The sequence below is a fragment of the Cucurbita maxima genome, unplaced genomic scaffold (genome assembly GCF_002738345.1).
Source record: "Cucurbita maxima cultivar Rimu unplaced genomic scaffold, Cmax_1.0 Cma_Scf00092, whole genome shotgun sequence".
Taxonomy (NCBI): Eukaryota; Viridiplantae; Streptophyta; class Magnoliopsida; order Cucurbitales; family Cucurbitaceae; genus Cucurbita; species Cucurbita maxima.
The window spans coordinates 264,945-280,751 of NW_019272108.1; the positions used below are offsets into that span (position 1 = coordinate 264,945).

General features: G+C 31.7%; 1 long non-coding RNA gene across 2 annotated transcripts in view; it reads right to left on the reverse strand.

Annotated features, from left to right (window-relative positions):
* Window positions 1-15,482, reverse strand: part of LOC111472925 — a 39,991-nt gene extending 24,509 nt beyond the window's left edge. For both annotated transcript variants that reach the window (XR_002715511.1, XR_002715510.1), the window contains exon 1: window positions 14,883-15,482. This is a non-coding gene — a long non-coding RNA (uncharacterized LOC111472925). The remainder of the gene's footprint in view (window positions 1-14,882) is intronic.
* Between the last annotated feature and the right edge of the window lie 325 nt (window positions 15,483-15,807).

Sequence of the window (15,807 nt, forward strand, 5' to 3'; positions counted from 1 at the left end):
ACCACTTGAGAGCTGTAAATTTTGATTGGGTGGCTATAAATTTAATTAATACTTCAATACAAATAGATAAGAAAATAAAAATAAGAATACTCTTCTAGATTTGGTCCAAACAAGAGAGCCTAGAGATTATATGCTAATGAATTTTTAATTTTAAAAGCTTATTATTTTGTATTTGAGTTTGGTTTATGTTTGAAAAAAGTATGGGAGATTTTCCATAAATGAGGAAAATTATATCTACTATGTGTTTTCTCTTTTTGAAAAACATCTAGTCCATGTTATTTTTAAGAGTTATGCATTCAGGTGCATGCTCATTTCTCAAGCAAGAACAATTCTCAACGTTGGAGATTATAACGGAAGAACACCTGAACAAAGCGAACGAGAGGGACTTTAACCCAGCCAATCTTCACCACATTACGGAGACATCTTCAAATAATTTCGATCAAAGTAGAAGAAATTAATACCTAAGTAGGGTATAGGTTCAAATACCTTAACAAAACTTAATATTATAATTCATTAAAACTAATACACCATATCAAATTTTAAATAAAGAAAAAAAACACACACAAAAACAACATATTAATATCCATTTATTATGATATTATAATTGAACTTTCCAATTTATGATATATTGATCCGTTATATTTATTTTGGCAGCCAAGTGTGGCAAATATCATACAATTTGGTTTTATAGTCGAACATACAGATACCTTGCTCTCCCACAATCCACAAACACAGAGTATTATTGCATTTGGTTCTATCTCTGTTATCCTTATATCAAAGTAATGCGAAAAGGCAGGCCACTCGAAGATATAGTAAAACTGTGTTGAGCCCTAGACGTTTGGTCGAAAAGTGAAGGCGTAGCCGCCCAAAGGTGGGAGCTGGTGGATTCTCAAGTCATCTTCGCTAGATTTTCAGTGAACAGTGAGCTGATTGTGATTGTTTAGAACATTTGTTATATTGACTGTCGTCGGTGGGTCTTTGAAGATTGATCCGTCGATGGTAGTAAATAGGGTAGTGAAGAATATCGACATTAGGAGAGAGAACGAAGTGTTGAAAATGAATTTATTTTGTAAATATGAGAATACTTGTCCTTGGTTCGTTTCACTTTTATACTTGCAAGATTAGTTTTAACTGTCAACGAGCTTGGATCCATCTGTTATATTAAGATGGTTGACCAAATATTACGTGCTTACTTATGAATTTTTTTTATTTATTATTATTAGTATTTTTGTTTTTTTCTAACAGCGATGATAACCATCCGTCGATAAATGGAACTCATATTCTTGATTGTAATGTTACGGTCCTTTAACTTTAAAGTTGATGAACAAGGGAGGGTTTTGATATGTGTATTCTTGTCATAAAGAGTGCAATTATGGACTTGTTTGGTAATGGGCTCTTATTTATGGTTGAAAATAAAAATAGAACCCTATTTGATAACCAGTTTTTTTTTTAATAAAAAACTATAGGCTTGGAACTCAAATATTATTGGTTATTGTTCTATAAACTTTTGAATTAAAAATGTAAAAGTATGTTACGTATATATACCATTTCAAACCCACGTCAGCAGAAAAAAAAATTGTCATTGTTTCAGTTTCTTCCTAAGCTATCACATTTCATTCTCTTGGTCCTTACTATCTTGCTCGTCGCTTCTCTCGGTTCGATATATCATTCTCTCGTTTGATAATAATTTTTTGTAGTATAGTCTTTTTTACTCGAATAAATATATGATTGAAATGTTGGGTTATATGCACGAATGAGTGAACTTGTTTGTCTGATGAACTGTGACGATGTTCAAGTTTGTGATGAGTTCTGCAGAAGAGTCGGGTAAAACGGAGGAATGTTTTCTTCTCCACTCATGCTTTGTTGCTATCTCCTTCATATGAAATAAATAATTACACAATTTTCTTATCTTTTCCCTTTTGTCACGTATGCTTCATCAAGCAAAGGTGCCATCTCCTTCATATGAAATAAAAATGAGTTCGAGTACGTGTAGTATAGAGCAATTTGAACCTCTGATATCGCCGATAGTACAATTTCATGACTATTTAAATTATGATGATGTTGAAATTAATTGTTTTTTTTTTTTTTTTTGATATTGTATTAGAAAGGTATTTACATAAGTAGTATAACTTAATATAATGTAAGTCAATTGATATAAAGTATGTATTTTTTATTAAAAGGTAAAATTTTTCAATAAATATTGTCTTCTTTAGGTTTTAAAACGGGTCTACTATGGAGAAATTTCTACCCTTTTATAATTCGTTCCCCTCTCCAACCGATGTGAGATCTCCCAGAGAGAATGTCACAGCTAAGAGAGTAGGTTCGGACCTACACGACATACACGAAGACAACATGTGAGTGTCGCCCATCGAACCACTTTAGAGTCGCAATAAACAAATGTCATGACGCGACAGATGTAAGACATGACACTAATCATGTCGATTTGAACAAGTTTATAAAATAAATTATTTTGATTGGGTGACTATAAATTAAATTCATCCTTCCATAGTAAATAGATTAGCAAAAAATAAGGATATTAGTCGAGATTGCCCCTACGTTGAAATTTAACCCATTTTCGTCTTAATAACAAAGACAAGTAACTTAAGATTAAAAGCTAATAATTGTTTAAATTTTAAGACTATATAAAAGAAAAAGTTAATTTCGTTTTGTATTCTTGCTGTTGGATGATAAAAGTCCCACATCGGTTAATTTAGGGAATGATCATGGGTTTATAATCTAAGAATACACTCTCCATTGGGATGAGGCCTTTTGGGAAGCCCAAAGCAAAGCCATGAGAGCTTATGCTCAAAGTGGACAATATCATACCATTGTGGGGAGTCGTGTTCGTCTAACACTTGCTTTTCTCTTTTTTAAAAACGATTTTATCATCATATCTTCTTTTTTAAAGACTTAGCATAAGTATTGTATGCTTTCACATACCTAATCGAATCTTAATATTATAATTTCTTAAAACTAATTTTCAAGATTGAAAAAGAATACACATTTATTTTAATATTGAAAAAGAATACACATTTATTTTAATATCATAACCGAACCTTCCAATTCATGAATATATCGATTCCTTATATTGATTTAGGCAGCTATATGTAGAAAATATCATACAATGTAGGTCTTGGAAGATTGATCCATTGCTGGTATTAAATAATGTAGCAAAGAAGAATGACATTAGAAGGGACAATGCAAGTGTTGAAAATGAATTCATTTTGTAAATATTCGAATGCTTGTTGTTTCACTTTTATACTTGCAAAATTAGTTTTAATGTTCAACGGCACCCGATCTATTATATTGGAGTGGGTGATCAAATATTACGTGCTTACTTATCGAATTGTTTTATTTATTGTTATTAGTATTATATTTATTCACAAAAACAACTCGTATCGTTAACCATCTGTCTTACATATTATTGAGTGTAATGTTATGAGCTTTTAACTTTTAAAACTAATGAACAAGGGTGAGTTTCAATATTTTATATTTTTATCATAAATGAGGGCAATTATGGACCCATTTGATGACGCATTCTCATTCATTGTTCATAATAAAAATGGAATTAATTATTTTATTTAGTTGAAAAATATATGTTTGAAAATAATTATGAGTTATTATTCTCTAAAATTTTGAATTAAAAACATAAAAAGTATAAGATGAAAAATAATTTTATGTTAAGGTGGGGTAAGTGTCCTTCAAATAGTCTAATTCTCATAGCTTCTCATAGTCTAATTCTCATAGCTTCTCATGGCCTAGTTCAACTAGGCTTTTATCTTGTCGTCATATCTCATCACTCGACTCCTCAGATCATATTTATCCATCAGAATTTTGTACATGATCCTAAGATAAATTGGTTAACTCTTTACTAGTCCCTAAGTCATACATTTACGTATCATGAATATATGAGATCCACTATTTTCTGATAATATTTTTCATGAAACACCAAACATAGTTATTTGATTTCGAGCACAGTAAATAAAACCTTAAACCAAACGGCCTTTAAGAAATTTAGCTAAGCTAAATAAGATTCGTTTGAGATGGTTCTTGTTTTTTTATTAAAAAACCGAACCATTTGATAACTATTTGAACACGATTCTCGTTTATTGTTCTTTCTAATTCAAAATTAATCAGAAATCTTAGAAACAACAATATCAAGTATCTTGCATCTTAGTTTTCTTTTTAAATATTAAAGGTTTAAATTGTTATTTTTTCATGTATGATAGATTGCAAAATGGCTTAATATGGTATGTTGGTATTTCTCTCCTCTAATATGTCATTTCTTAATAAAAATGTTTATATTATTGACACATTGTAAGGTGTCTTTTATATCACATCTTTGTATTATCCTTTCCTTAAATAAACCGAACATTTTCTATTAATTTCTCCCAAAGTTGAAAAAAATAAAGAAATGAAAAACCTTTTTTACTTGACTATGCTGCTTCATTAGACCTTAGGCAAGGTTCTTCTTCTCTAACCGAACATAACTTATGCAGAAACTAAGCTTTGTTCAATGATACATGTATCCAGTATGAGTATGCGTTCACTTGATAGCAATATTAACTGACTTGCCTCTACTCTCAGCCAAGTCCGAAGGATCGACTTTACCTTTACTCTAGGCCAAAAATCTTTCGAATGTCATATTGCATCTCATACAGTTGTTTTGATTGTCAATCACGACCAAAATAAGTTAACAATTCTTAATATCATAACTTATGTCGGTAGCATTTATAGTTCATTTATCATATCAAGCTTCAAAAAAAGAAAAAAAAATACGGAAACAAACCTGTCAAGAACATTTATTTATTTCAATATTAAAATCCAACTTTTTAGTTTATAAATATATTGATCATTTACCTAATCACTCATAGCAAATTTGATTATTCTTGGTTTTATAGTTGAACAGGCAGATATTTTGCTTCCTCACGTACCACGAACATAGAGTATTTACGCAATTGTTTCTATCTCTCTTATCTATGTAGATATCGAAGTAATGAAATGAGTCAAGCCATTGGAAGGAACAGGAAAACAATGTTGATTGCCATAAATTTGGACGAAAGCTGAACTCGTAGCTGGCCGACGGTGTCAGCTTGCGGACTCCCAAATCATCATTGCCAGATTTGCAGTGAAAAGTGAGCTGATTGTTAGCTTTTAAAGCATTTGTTATCTTGATGAAAATCCTTGGGTTTTGCTATATTGATCCTTCGACGGTATTGAGTTGGTAAGTGAAAAACAATGAAATTAAGAGAGAAATGGCAAGTGTTGGAAATGAATTCATTTTGAAGTATGAGAATACTTGTGCTTGGTTTGTTTCACTTTTATACTTGCAAAATTAGTTTTAATTGTTAAGGGCTCCCATGATCTGTTGTATTGGAATGGGTGACAAAATATTGTGTGCTTACTTATCAATTGTTTTATTTATTGTTATTAGTATTTTAGTTATTTACAAAAATAACTCATAAGAGCGATCGTTAATCATCGGTCGATAACTGTAATGCATATTCTTGAGTGTAATGTTACAGACCTTTAACGTTAAAGCTGATGACAAAGGAGGGCAATTATGGACCTGTTTGGTAACTCGTTCTTATTTATTGTTCAAAATAAAATAGAACCATGTTCGATAACTTATTTTTCAATTAAAAAAATATATTTTTCCAACTCATTATTAGTTATTGTATAGAGCAATTTAAACTTCTTTGCTAACCGAACATAACTTATACATAAACTAAGCTTTGTTCAATGACAAATGTAGGGAGTATGAGTATATGTTCACTTGATAGAAATACTAACCGACTTGCCTCTACTCGAAGCCAAGTCCTAAGGCTCGTCTTTACTTTTACTCTAGACCTAAAATCCTTCGAATGCCATATTGCATCTCATAAAGTAAACTATCAACTTTATATCCACTTGTCCATATACTTGGTAGAATGTCTAATAGTTCTCTAAATTTTTATTGTTTTAGTTCAACATTTCAGGAGTAAGAAATTTAACTATCGAACTTTGTTATCTTAATTCATACCGTATCTAATAAATTACGCTTAGTGTAGGTCATACCTTATCTACGAACAGTTATGTATCTAAATAATATTTTGACGCAAAATACAACAGCTCGTTTGTTTAGTATCGTCAAAATAAATTGAGTTCATTTCACATCCACCAGATTTGAAGTTAGAGCTTGAAAGTCGAGCTCTGCGCCTGAATTTCAACAACCAACTCATCCATAAACACCTATGAAAGGAGAACAACCTTCGATTTTGATTAGGATGGTCGCAGGGAAGAAGAAACCCTAGAAATAATTCTATGACTATTTTTGTTGCAATTTGATAAGCTTTTTACCAAAATGATATCTAATTGTGTACAAGTACTATATGTTCGACATCTTAGAATACTCTAAGCAATTGCTTGATAATGGTGTACACTTGCACTTATGAGCTGACCTCCTTCCCGACGAGTTTGCAGTTTAGAGCCATTAGACGTCACGTCATTTTTGTATGTAAACTAGTTTATTATCCTTTTGCTTTTGGAAGCTCCATCAAGCCTTTGTAACAGGGTTGCTATCACGTTAATGTGGAATAAAAATGAGTTCAAGAACGTGTAGTATAGAGCGATTTGAACCTCTAATATCGTTGAGAGTATAATCTCATTCACATTTAGATTATGATCCAGATAGAAATTAATTAGTTTTGTTGATATTGTACCCGAAAACAATTTGCATAAGTACTGTAATTTAGTATAACATAGCTAAATTGTTATAAATTATGTACTTTTGATTAAAATGTCAAATTCTCCGTTAGATATTTTTTTCTTTGGGGTTTTCTCTCAAGGTTTTAAAACGCTTGTATCAGAGGTTTTCACACCCTTGTAAAAAATATTTTGTTCACCGCTATGTGAAATCTCTCATAGAGAATATCATATCTAAGAGAGTAGGTTTTGACCTACACGATAGACAAGAAGGCAACATGCGAGTGGCGCCCATCAGACCATTTGAGAGACTAATAAACAAAAACCATGACGCGACCAATATAAGACCGTGACGCTAATCATGTTGATTCCAGCAAGTATGTAAAATAAATTATTTTTATTGGGTGGCTATAAATTTAATTGATATTTCAATGGTAAATAGAAAAGAAAATAAAAATAACGCGACCTGGTTGCGTCAATATTGAAAACGAACCCCTTTTGGTCGAAACAACAGAGACAGGTAAGGTAAGATTAAAGGCTAATGAGATTTTAAATTTAAACACGGATGAAAAAAAAAAGAAATTAATTACTTTTTGTATTTTCTTACCACATTTGAGTTTGGTTTATTTTTTATAAAATTACTGGGTTTTTCCATAAATGAGGAAAATTATGTCTACTATTGTTTCTTTTTTTTGTAAAATATCTTAGAGTTGGCATTCCGGTGCACTCATTTCTTAAACAAGAAATATTCTCAACGTTAGAGAAGATAAGGGAAGACCGCCTGAACCAAGCGAACGAGAGAGACATACACTCACCCTATTTATACCACATTGCAGAGACATCTTCAAATAATTTCGATCAAAGTGGAAGAAATTAATAAATAAGTAGTGTATAGGTTCAATTACCTTAAAAAATCTTAATATTATAATTCATTAAAACTAATACCCCATATCAAATTTTAAAAAAAAAAAGAAAAAACACACCAGATTAACAAATTAATATGATTTACTATAATATTATACTAGAACTTTCCAGTTTATGGATATATTGATTAGTTACATTCATTTAGGCAGTCAAGCGTGGAAAATATCGTACAATTTGGTTTTATAGTCAAACATATAGATACCTTTTTTTTCCACAATCCACAAACACAGAGTTTTGTTGCATTTTATTCTTACACTTTTATCCTTGTAGATATCAAAGTACTGCGAAAACCCAGGCCATTGAAAGGTACAGTAAAATTGTGTTGACCTCCAAAAGTTTGGTCGAAAGGTGAAGGCGTAGCCGCCCAACAATGGGAGCCGGTGGATTCCCAAGTCATCATCGCCAGATTTGCAGTGAATAGTGAGTTGATTGTGACTTTCTAGAACATTTGTTATATTGACAGTAATCGGTGGGTCTTTGAAGATTGATCCGTCAATTGTTGTAAATAGGGTAGTGAAGAACAACGACATTAGGAGAGACAATACAAGTGTTGAAAATGAAATCATTTTGTAAATATGATAATGCTTGTGCCCGATTTGTTTCACTTTGTAAATATGATAATGCTTGTGCCCGAACCATGTCTAACAAAGTTCTATTTCTCCTTTCTGATACACCATTTTGTTGAGGCATACCCGGGGCTGAGAGTTGAGACCTTATTCCATGTTCTATCATATAGTCCTGAAATCTTAAGTCCATGTACTCTCCTCCTCGATCTGATCGAAGTGTTTTAATAGTTTTACCTAATAGATTCTCAACCTCAGTCTTATACTCTCTGAATTTTTCAAGAACTTCGAACTTGTGACGCATTAGGTAAAGATAGCCATACCTTGAATAATCATCAATAAAACTGATGAAATATTCATACCCTCCTTGTGCTTTGACATTCATTGGACCATAGAGATCTGTATGCACGAGTTCTAAGGTTTCTTTGGCTCTATAACCTTTTTCAAAAAACCATCGTTTAGTCATTTTACCCTCAAGACAAGACTCACATGGAGGTAAAGAATTGTCTTGTAACTCATTTAGAAGTTCTCTTTTAACCGATCTTTAAATCTTATTGAGATTAATGTGGCCTAGTCTTAAGTGTCAAAGATAGGTATTAGAAGAAATCTTTTGTCATTTATTTTGAATTTCAGCTGTTTTAAACATCTCGATATTTAAAATGACTTTTGTTTCATTCGGTTTTAACATATATAAGTTGTTTTCTAGTTTTGCAGAACAAATATGGATACCTCTTTTGCAAATGAACACTTCATTGATTTCAAAAGATACTTTATACAATTGTTCTAATAAACAAGAGATAATATTAGATTTCTTTTCATTTCATGAACAAAAAGTACATTATCTAATATAACGAATCTATCTCCAAAAAATAACTTTAAATTTTCTACTGAGAAGTTAATTCCTTTTTTGTATTATTACCACATTTGAGTTTGGTTTATTTTTTTATAAAATTACCAGAGTTTTTCCATAAATGAGGAAAATTATGTCTACTATATGTTTCGTCTTTTTGTAAAATATCATAGAGTTGGGCATTTGAGAGCACTCATTTCTCAAACAAGAAATATTCTCAACGTTACAAAAGATAAGGGAAGACCACCTAAACCAAGCCAACAATAGAGACATAAACTCATCCTATCTAACAATAGAGACATAAACTCATCCTATCTTATACCACATTGCGGGGACATCTTCAAATAATTTCGATCAAAGTGGAAGAAATTAATAAATAAGTAGTGTATAGGTTCAATTACCTTAACAAATCTTAATATTATAATTCATTAAAACTAATACCCCATATCAAATTTTAAAAAAAGAAAAAACACACACAAGAACAACAAATTAATATGATTTACTATAATATTATATTTGAAGTTTTCGGATATATTGATTAGTTACTGTGAATGTTTGATTAATCCACCACACCTAAATGGTGTGAAAGTTATCTTATTTATAATCAAATGAATTACAAGGATATGGAAATAGTAATAAATGGAAATAACAATAAATAGAAAGATACGATAATAGGGCAAATATCTAATATTTGTCTTATAATAAAATATCAAATATAATATATATGGTAAACAATAATTTATTACTAAATATCCTTAACACCCCACCGCAAGCTAAGCGTCGGATTTAAACGAATGTGAAGCTTGAATCTGAAAAATTCAAATATCAAATATAATTTATTACTAAATATCCTTAACACTTTTCATGAAGATGCTAACAACCCGGTTCTTGGCCATCAAAAATTTGCAGAGGGATCGCCGCTCAGCGGCGATGCTGCCTTGGCTCTGGTGAGAATATTTCTAACCCCAAGAAGTAGAAGGGGAAACCTAGAGCAAGGGACAAAGACAATGTTGAAGCCGGAAGAGTCGCCACATTGGGCGAAGGAGCCAATTTTGGCGAGAAGGGCAGTCGGAAGAGTCGCCTCATCGGGCGAAGAAGCCAATTTTGGCAGGAAGGGCGGCGGCAACTTGGTTGGCGAATAGGCCAGTGCGGCACCCAGATTCCGAAGGTAAATCTCTGCAAAAGGTTGATAGGTTTAGGTTAGGGTTTATGTGAAGGATGAAGGTTGATTGGGAAGAAAATGAGAGAGACTATATTGGCCAAGGGGAAAACCGATTGGGTTGGAAAAGGTGAGGTTGTATGTACAGAGTATGACGAAAGGTGATTTGGAGGTCAATAAGGTGGAGCCGAAGAGTAATCAATCGGCTCCGACTACGGCAGCCATGAAGACTGCCTCTGTGGCGTCAAAACCAGCAAGGGTGGTGGAGAAGAAGATTAGAGGATTCAAAAGCCATTGAAAAGAAAGGATCGGGGTTGTTAAACCGAGAGGGCTCTGATACCATGTGAATGTTTGATTAATCCACCACACCTAAATGGTGTGAAAGTTATCTTATTTATAATCAAATGAATTACAAGGATATGGAAATAGTAATAAATGGAAATAACAATAAATAGAAAGATACGATAATAGGGCAAATATCTAATATTTGTCTTATAATAAAATATCAAATATAATATATATGGTAAACAATAATTTATTACTAAATATCCTTAACAGTTACATTCATTTAGGCAACCAAGCGTGACAAATATCGTACAATTTGGTTTTATAGTCAAACATACAGATTCCTTGTTTTCCCACAATCCACAAACACAGAGTTTTGTTGCATTTGATTCTATCTCTGTAATCCTTGTAGATATCAAAGTACTGTGAAAACCCAGGCCATTGAAAGGTACAGTAAAATTGTGTTGAGCCCTAAAAGTTTGGTCGAAAGGTGAAGGCGTAGCCGCCCAAAAACGGGAGCTGGTGGATTCCCAAGTCATCATCGCCAGATTTGCAGTGAACAGTGAGTTGATTGTGACTTTCTAGAACATTTGTTATATTGACTGTAATCGGTGGGTCTTTGAAGATTGATCCGTCAATGGTTGTAAATAGGGTAGTGAAGAACAACTACATTAGGAGAGATAATGCAAGTGTTGAAAATGAATTCATTGTGTAAATATGATAATGCTTGTGCCCGGTTTGTTTCACTTTTATACTTGCAAAATTAGTTTTAATTGTGTACCGCTTTTCCGATTGATCTGTTATATTAGGATGGGTGACCCAATATACGTGCTTACTTATCGATTGTTTTATTTATTGTTATTAGTATTTTTTGTGATCTACAAAAAATACTCATAAGAGCGATCGTTAACCATCCGACGTTAACTGTAACACATTCTTGAGTGTAATGTTATGGTCTTTTAACTTTAAAGCGGATGAACAAGGGTGAGTTTTGATATTTTGTATTCTTGTCATAAAAGAGGGTAACGTATAGTCTACATGGTATGTTCGTATTTCCCTCCTCTGATATGTCATTTATGAATTGAAAATATTTATATTAGACACATTGTGAAATATCATTTATATCATATTTTTGTATTATCATTTCCTTAAATAAACCAAACGATTTCAAATAATTTCTCTCCAAGTTAGGAAAAGTAAATGGTACGTTGAACATTGTGGCTTTATTAGACCTTTGACAGGGTTATTCTTCGTTAACCCAACATAACTTATGTAGTGACTAAATTCTGTTCAATCATACTTGCCTCTACTCTAGGCTATGTCCTAAGGCTCGACTTTACCTTTGTTCTTGGCCAAAATTTTTGGAAAGCAATGTCGCATCTCGTATAGTTGTTTTGATTACCAATCATGACCAAAATAAGTTGACAATTCTTAATATCATAATTTATGTCACACTACAAGAAACAATGAATACAATAGCTTACGAAAAATGCCATCATAGACTTTTTATAGCGTTTTTCGTATCGTGACAGCCCATGTTATTAAAAGTCTGAGACATTTTATAGCGTTTTTTTTGTAGCTATAATAAGTATTATAATAAAGTATGAAGTTATAGCTTTTATACATTGTTATATAATCATTTTATAGCGTTTTATTAATGCTATTATATGTTTAACATAACTAAAATTTTGTGTTATCTTTAGCCTATAATTGTATTTTTTTAACGCTATAATATAACATTTATAGTTTTAATATTATGCTATAATAAAGTATTTTAATCATTTATAATAATTATAATTATTCTAATAACATTTCCATAGAATTTATTATTTTTTGTTAGTCAAAATTTATTTTAATATTTAAATATCATTGAATTAATTTTATTGTAATAAAATTTAATCCAAGTATTCATCTTTTGACTAAACCCACATTAAATATATAATACTAAATGTCATCCCTTAAATTCATAGTTGAAATTTTATAATAATTTTATAATCTATTTAGGTTACCAACTAATGTATTCAATAATTTCTAAAAATAAAGGGTTTTTCAAATGATACAAGATAAAGGATTCTCCACTATCTACACTGTTGTTCAATGAATGAGTCGCTATCATGTGAAAGCTTTGCATTGTAAGTCTTCTATCATCTTTGCTCGTGGAGTATACTCTTACAAACTTTTCAGCTTACATATTAAGACAACATTTTATAAGCTAATTGAACAAAAAAAAAAAAAAAAAAAACAAGATTTTACTATTACTTATAACCACTCAAATTCATAGTAGAAAATGGAAAATTTTAACTCAATTTAGCCTTAGAATTCAAAAAAAAAAACAAAAAAAAAAATGATTATAAAGAAAGAAAAATGAAATCTAAACTTTATGACTTCTCCAAATTTCACATTGAGACATTTAGATGTATGTATAATCGTTAAATAAAGAGAAACTTGTTGTATAAGTTCAAATTCAAAAATTAAAATTCTTCCAAACTAGAAAGAGATTCTCAAATCTCACTTCAAACCATAATAACAAAATTCATATCATTCAAATGAAAATCAAACTTAGAATCAAAGTATCTCTATACTTCTACATCTTCTTCGGCCTAAACCATTTTAAAATTCAAAATGCACTTATACATCTTCAGTCAAAACCACTTTAAAATTCAAAACAATCATAAATAGAGAAGAGTATTTTGAGGAATGACTGTAAATCCATACTTGAACATCAAGAATCTAAAATACAGCAACCAATTTCAATTGAACTTACCTAAATCTTTGGAGGCTCCTAGTACGAAATCTCCAAAACCTCTTCTTTAAGTCACTATTGCTCTGCTCACCTTCATCTCTCTAACCTTCTAAAAGAGGATAATTAGTAATATAGAAGTAGATTAAAAAAATGAAAGAAAAATTTTGATGTCGTATGGGAAACAAATTGTGAAATGAAATGGACAAAAACCAAAAGATGGAAGGGGAGAGATAAAAATTGGAGGTGGGAGTTAAAAAATTGTACAACAAAATATATAGCCATGATGTTCAATTTTTCATAGTTTTTAGTTCAAAATGTTATATTTAAAGGCTACAAAGGTATTCTTTCAAAGAGATGAGACTTATATAGTGTAGACTAGTAGTGAGATATTATAAATTTTTTATAACAAGTTTCTAAAATGATTTCATTTTCCACCTATTCTACGAAGGAACTTGCTTACAATTACTCAATATCAAAGAAATGCAAGAAATAGAAGATAGAGAAACACTTTCATCTATTCCTTGACCTCACTCCCATTCCATAACAACGTATTCCCACAACAACTAACCTTATATGCACCGTATAAGAACCAAAACAAATAATAAGATGACAGCACTAATTGTGACAGATAACTCAAGAGGGAAACAAAGGATTAAAAGGCTTTTTTGTAATTGATAAGAGTCTTTTAATTAAAATTTAGTCATTAGATCAATATTTTTCAAAGTGAATTAAGACAATGATGAATTTGAAGTAGAATCACTCCACATGTGAGAGATAATAAATAACTAAAAGATCAAATGTCCAAACACAAAAAGAAATGGAAAGAGGAAGAAGGCATCCGAGACTTATTGTGCAAAGCAACTTTGTTATTGAAAAATTGGGCACATTTTTCAATCTCAAACTTGACATACCGCCTAAAGAAGACATTGTCACACTGCCAAAAGTTCAAATTTCCTCACTCCAAACTTGTATACTTCTTAGCACATTTAAAATTCAAACCTTACTTCAAATTATACATCTTTCCCTAGTATAATTGCAATAAAATTAAAACAAACAAAACCTCGAGAGTCTCTATTATTATTCTTCTTGGCTCAAGTCCTAACAATCTTACTTAACATCCCACACAACACTGTTTTCCTTCCAACTAAGTTATATCAAATCCCCACTTATCCATTTTAATCATTCATATCTTTATCAATTTCTCACTCTCAATCATTTCCCTTTCACCCCTCTCCACTGCTCCAAGTAACTCTTAGTTACTTAATCGCTCAATTATGATAATTTAGAATGTGTTCTAGACATTAAAAATATAGTATTGCATCCTTGTTATATTAATTTGTCTTGTGTCTATATTTATGCTTCTCATCCAAATAGCCAATAACATAATGAGTTAATGTTCATGATTTCCCCTTCACCTCTTCATTTCTTACCGCAACCACACATGCCCTCATAACACTGAATTGAAAGCTATTCTACAACAATGGTTCTCTTGTATTTAAAGGACCCTTAACTCTATTTTACATAACTAAAGAATCAAATTCAAAATCAAAAGTTCTTGTCTATGTCTATCAGCAACCATTCAGGCCATTTCAAGCACTAAGCTTCTAAACTGAACAACAATAGAAGAAAAAAAAGTTGATTAAAATACAAAATCATTTATAAAGGGAGTCGTACCATGCGTCGGTCAGAAAAAAAATAGGATGGGCACATCTTGTTTCCACCTGTATTCTTATTTCAAAGCCTTCTTCGATATGATTAGGCAACCTAGGTCAACATATCTGTTTTTTTTCCCCTCCACCGAACCGAGAAGCCAGCTCCTCTGCATCTCATCCAGTTCATTCTTGTTGTACGATTGCGATAGCAGGGCCGCCCCCTTTTTGCAATGACGAATCTTTTATGTGTTCCGAAGAAAAGTTGTTCATTTTTCGGGGTCTCGAAACTTTCCGTAGAACTTTCGATAGAACTTTCCGTAGAACTTTCCGTAGAACTCTCCGTTCTAGTTAAATCACTTCCATCCGTGCTAGTTCTTATACTGGAACTCTCACTTTCACTACTATTTCCACCTTCACCACAAATGTAACTATAAACGTAACTGTCACTGTAATTGTGACTACCACTTAAAAAGTAACTATCAATACAGATTTGAGACCGAAGATAACTGTCAATGCAACTATTAATGTGATTATTCCAACTATCATAGTCGGAATCATCACTCTTAGATACATTATTTTTATAAGTAGAGTTCCAAAAACTATAAAAAAAACTTTCTAGTTCACTTACAAAAGAAGGATCATTAACTATCCTCCGCGTTTCGGTCATGATCCTCGTCGCCGCCTCTACTGCCGTTGTGGTTGTTGTCGATCACTTCCAGCAGCCTAATGAGAGAAATGGGTGAGTTCTGAAACTGTCAATGGAAAGAAAGGAAAAAACTCAAAAGAGATGGATCTAGGGCTACGAGAAAGAACCGAAGAAATGAGCTAGAAGAGATGGAAACCGAAAAGAGAAAGGAGAAAGAAATGAGAGAAGAGATGAATCTAGGGCTAGGAGAAAGAACAGAAGAAATGAGAGAGAAGAGAGGGAAACCCAAAAACAAAAAGAA